General features: G+C 49.1%; 1 pseudogene; it reads left to right on the forward strand.

Annotated features, from left to right (window-relative positions):
* The first annotated feature begins 3,566 nt into the window (after nt 1-3,566).
* LOC133102177 (coiled-coil domain-containing protein 86-like) lies at nt 3,567-4,701 on the forward strand (annotated as a pseudogene).
* The last annotated feature ends 830 nt before the right edge of the window (nt 4,702-5,531 follow it).

A 5,531-nucleotide genomic window follows, 5' to 3' on the forward strand; every position in this document is an offset into this window, starting at 1 on the left:
TTGTGCGTGGAAACGGCTGTGAGATATATCTATATACATGTGTGTGTGTGAGAGAGAGAGAAATGATACACATGTATGTATCGCACTAAGCTCAACTCAACTTCTCTTTAGACAGATCACCCACAGGCCCACTGACTTTCCAGTTCCACCTGATATGGGGGGAGGTATGACAAAGGGGGAAGCTGAAGGGCAGAGAGACAACGGTCTTGGCCATGAGCAGCCAAAATATCCTACTTGTGTGCACTTTACCAAACACATGTGATCTTGTGACCGTGTTGCTGAGGTCCATGCAAGGTTTTGGAAGGAACTTAGTAAATGCAGAGCCCAAGATCAACGTGCTGGTAACTGGAAAGAAATCTTTTCTCAAGTGTACTCAGGAGTCCCGTTTTCAAGTTCCTAGATTACCTTTTCATTCCTAGAGAGAGCCGTTTTTAATTCCTTCTCTTTTTTTGCCCATTTTCTTATTTTTCTCCAGGTTTTCCTGGTAGGTACTTTGGCTGGCTTCCCACATGGTGATGTAAAGTACTTAGGATTTTTGATTTACGTTTATTGTTGTTCCTTGAAAACTGCAAAGTTTTCAAATTCAAAAGTTGACTGTGTTAGCGCAGGACCGAAACGCAGGGAGCAAGCCGCCAGGTTGCTCAGGAGGCCACGCAGATCGGAGCGTTCTGCACCCCCTGCACCGTTCGGGCCACGTGGCCGGTGTCTCTGCTTGGGTATCAGCTCCTCCTCTCACGGACTCAGGACAGTGAGGGAAGTGACTGTGCTGTGGGGCTCAGAAAAAGTAAGGTTAGCACTTCAGTGGTTACATTGTAAATCACTAGATTGAAAAAAAAACCGTCTGAAGAATTTAAACCTCCAGGAGTTCTGAGATGCTGTAGTGTATATGTTACAAAATAGGATGTTGGCAAGCGTGTGGCTGTGTGAGTCCACCTGTTCTCACCGGGATCCGATGACTCAGGGTGCAGCGGATGCAGAACACTCCGATCTGCGTGGCCTCCTGGGTTCACCGCCAGCCACGCACAGCCTGGGGGCACCTGGCCGCTCACAGAGCAGGACACGACGTCACTTCCTCCACAGATGCACCTGCACCCTGGCCCTGAGGAGAGCGGAAGCTGCCCCAGGTCCTGTGGCTCCAGGTAAAACTCATTTAAAAATTAAGTTCCAGTATTTCAGTTTCAACTTTTCAAAAAACATGTTAAAAACTATTCAGCTTTATTCATTAATATATATTTAGTTCACACATCGTCTAAATAAATCCTTTCACAATGCACTGTATGGTCCTAGCTCAAAATACAGATTGCAAGAATTCAGAGGCATTCTTGATATTCTCATATAAATGATCTGAGAATTGTGATTCTTACGGTTTACAAAATAGAGGTTAATTATTTAGTACACATGGATGTATAATAATTTTATGACCTTTTAGGGAAGGGTTACCTAAACTTTTCTATACCTAAGGAGGCAAAAGACCTGTACTCCAAAAACTATAAGACCCTGATGAAAGAAACTGAAGATGACACAAAGAGATGGAAAGAGATACCGTGTTCTTGGATTGGAAGAATCAATATTGTTAAAATGACCGTACCTCGCAAGACAATCTACAGATAGAATGCAATCCCTATCAAATTTCCAATGGCGTTTTCCACAGAACTAGAACAAAAAATTTTTAAATGTGTATGGAAACACAAAACAATCTTGCGAAAGAAGAATGGAGCTGGAGGAATCACACTCTCTGACTTTTTAAAATATTTTCAACACTAACACAAAAAGAACCTTCAGGAACTCCTTTTGTTCCAAGAAATGGATGTTCTGCAGTGTTTGTTCAAATGAGAAGGGTCTTGGGAGGTAAAGTAGCTGGTTCCCCATTTCCCTTCAGGGCAGGACCACAACTCAGACCCTGGAAAAAATATTTCCCATTTAAGAATCTCCAAGCAAGAAGATTCCAGAATGCATTCATTCATTTAGTCATTTAACAATCATCTACTTAGCATATTTGGTGCCACAGATGAGATGCTGGGGATGGGAAGATATGGGAACCGGCCTGGGAAGCCCTCCCAACTGACGTGGGGCAAAGCAGCTAGACGCACAGTCCTTGGGAAGATGGAAAGAGTGAAGAGCATCGCACATACTGGCGGTCTGTGGGCCAGGTCTGGCTCCTGACGTATTTTGTTTGGCTTGAACAGTGTGCTAGATTAGTTTTTAAAATTACGGAATAGTTGCCAACCTTTAAAAGTTTGGAAAATTCATGCACACTCATGAACAACTCATTCCCCACACACATTTACAACCAGATTTCCAACGTCTTTTTATAAACTCGGGAGGCCTAGAGACAACTGGGCCCACATTTCTGCCTCACTAGGGGCACGTACTTTGGTTCTCCACGGTCCCCCCCACACTGCCCGTGGATGCCCCAGAAGGGCCACCTGTGTTACCAGCCAGACCACTGGCTGGAAGCAGCCACAAATGCAAGCAATATATGTAAGGTACATTTTCTAACAGCTACATTTTTCTAAAAAAGGAGAAAGAAGCAGGTAAAAGTAATTTAGTAATATATTTTGTTTAACCCCATATGTCAAAAATGTGATGCCACCAATATAAAGATTATTGAGATACTTATGTTCCTTATTCACACTAAGTCTTCAAAATTCAATGTTATTCTTACAGCACATCCCATTCAGACTCTCCCCATTTCAGTGCCACAGGTGGGTGCAGACAGGACAGCGGAGGGTTACAGCATGGTACAAGGTGCAGGGCTGGATGGTGGAAGACTGGGCTGGAGAGAGAGGTTGACCCCAGATCATGAGTGGCCTTAAAGGGGATGCTTTTTGTACTTCCTTTTATCAACAATTAGAAGCCACTGGAATTCTGTTTGGGGCCTTCAGTTCAATGCTTTGAAAATCCTTTATGGTGTCCAACGTTTCTCCTCTCACATTTTAAATCCACTTACTCATGGACTTCTGAATGTATATGGAGAACTGTGGAGCAGGAGCTTCTAGAGGTTTCCAAACTCTTTCCTGTAGAGTGCTGGGGATTCCAAGTCGGGACCTCAGAGGGATGGGGGATGGGACAGCTGGACCTGGGCCCCATCTGGGCACCAACAGCAGGAGTTTCCTCAGTTTTACATGTTGCGGGTATGTGCAAGATTTTATTTATAGAAAGAGCTCTACTGTTTTTTGTCTTTTTTCTTTTTACTGCTTGAAAAACCCTTTATGATATTATCTTCCAGAATACATATAATAAAATAGTCTCTTTCATGTTAGCTGTTTAAGTACTGGGTGTGTTTCCCATTCTCTTCATATGTCTTTTATGGATTCTTCATTCACTTTATAAGACTAATCCCTTTATCTGGGTTAGTCTGATAAAATTGGGTACCAGAAATACTCATATTATGCCAAAAGAGGCCTTTAAAAAATATAGTCGCATATAATGCCTTAAAATCCTAAAGGGGTTATTTAGTTACCATGCATCTTCAAAAATCTCATGTTAATTAGTAATTATGGATCTGACTGTATAATTATAAGATTTTTAAAGTAACTGTTAGATTTAGAAAACCTGGCCGGGCCATGGATACGCCGCGGAGGCGCAGCCAGCGGCTGGAAGGCCTAAAGCCTGAGACCCCCGAGAACCCCACCTCAGTTCTGCGGGCCAGACGGGCCCTTGTGGAGCTCGAGTCGAACCCAGAAGAAAAGAGGGAGCCCGGGTCTCCTCGGAGGGTGCGGCCACCCGGCCTGGGGTCTCCCAGACATCAGCCGGAGACAAGCCCGAGATCACCCAGTCTACGGGAGGGGGCAGGCAGGCTTGGGGTACCCCCGAAAGCGGCCAGAGCCGGGCCCAGGGTCCCCCCAGCGTCAGCAAGACCCAGGCCTGGAGTCGCCCCAAAGACAGCCGGAATCGAGTCCTGAATCCCTCCGACCGCAGCCAAAGCCAAGTGGGGAGTTGCCGAAGTTTTCCCAGGACCAAGAAGAGGCGGACTCGGAGTTGCCCAAGAGTAAGGAGGAGCCGCCCGCGGGGTCCCCCCGACATCAGCTGCAGCCGGGCCCGGGGTCACCAGAGCCCTACCCGGGTCCCGAGCCCTCTCAGCCACTACAGGGCTGACACCCCAGAGCCCGGCTCCCCACGGGATCGGCGTGAGCCCAGCGAGCCACCGCCGGCCGGGCAGCCGGAGAGAGACGGCCTCGGGCCAGAGAAACGAGAAGGGTCTTCAGCCCAGGCCCCAGCATCCTAGAAACCGAAGAAGGAGGAGGTCCCTAAAGTCCCGAAGGGGAAGCCCAGGTCCGGGCAGGGGTGGAAGGACCGCTCAAAGAAGAGCGTCTCCCAGATGGTCCAGGACAAGGCCCTGCGCACATCCTGGCAGCGGAAGATACAGGACCGGCAGGAGACAGAGCTGGCCAAGGACTTCGCCCGGCACCTGGAGGAGGAGAAGGAGCGGCGCCGGCAGGAGAAGCAGCGGCGCCGCGCCGAGAACCCGAAACGCCGCCCGGAGAACGAGCGGAAGGCGGAGATCGTCCAAGCGCCCCGAAACCCCGCCAAGCGCCCCGAAACCCCGCCAAGCGCAAGCGGGCGAAGCAGCAGCAGCTGCGCAGCTGGACGCTGGCCCAGCTGCAGCAGCTCCGAGCTCAGCATGGCCGAGGCCTTCTGTGGCCAACCGCCGTGCCACACACGGCAGCCCTTGGGCCACTGGCCACACGCCTCTGCTGACCCAGGACTCCAGCTCCGTGGCTCCAAAACAGGGGCTCCACCCGAGACGGGGCTCTGAGCCTTCCAGAGGGCTCACAGGCAGGTCTCTGTGGCACAGAGACCCAGAGGTAGCCTGGGACCTGGCAGAGACTGGAGGAGGGAGGAGGGTCAGCTCGCTCCTCCCCCCTCCCCCTCCTCCCTCCTCTCCCCTCCCCCCTCCTCTCCAAGTGCCTTCAAACCACGAAGAGTAATTTCTGGTTCCTCAGGGAGCTGGTGACTGGAGGGTGACTCCCCAAAATATGTATGTTCTGTCTCAGAGTCCTGGGTCTAACCCAGGCCAGGAGGCCGGAAGTCAGGAATCCACCTCCCCACACACACACCTCCCCAAAGGCTGCTTTGGGTCCCTCTGCATCCCCCTGACCCTGTCACCCAGCAGACTGAATCCAGCTCCGCCCCACTTTTCAACACTTGAGGTTAAAATGGGGAGGTTGCAGGGGGCAGGGTCTATCTAGCTCCCCCTTTCCTGTACCAGACTCTGCAGAAGCCCCAGGGATCTGATTAACTCATGCCATCCAGTCTACAGCAGAAATATTTATTGAACGCCTGCTGTGTACAGGCACGATTCTAGGTACCAGGGAATACAGACAAAAGTCCCTGCCCTCAAGGATCTTTCATTCTGATGGAGAAAACATAATAAACAAATAAAATGTAAAAAAAAAAAAAAGTAACTGTTAAACTTCATTTTTATTAAATAAATCAGTAACAGATGATCAGAAACAGATTTTCTACAAAGAGGAAGTGGAGTATGAAGAATTGGCTTCTAAACCTTCCAACCAAACTGACCAAGCTCA

The sequence above is a fragment of the Eubalaena glacialis genome, chromosome 12 (assembly GCF_028564815.1).
Source record: "Eubalaena glacialis isolate mEubGla1 chromosome 12, mEubGla1.1.hap2.+ XY, whole genome shotgun sequence".
Lineage (NCBI taxonomy): Eukaryota > Metazoa > Chordata > Mammalia > Artiodactyla > Balaenidae > Eubalaena > Eubalaena glacialis.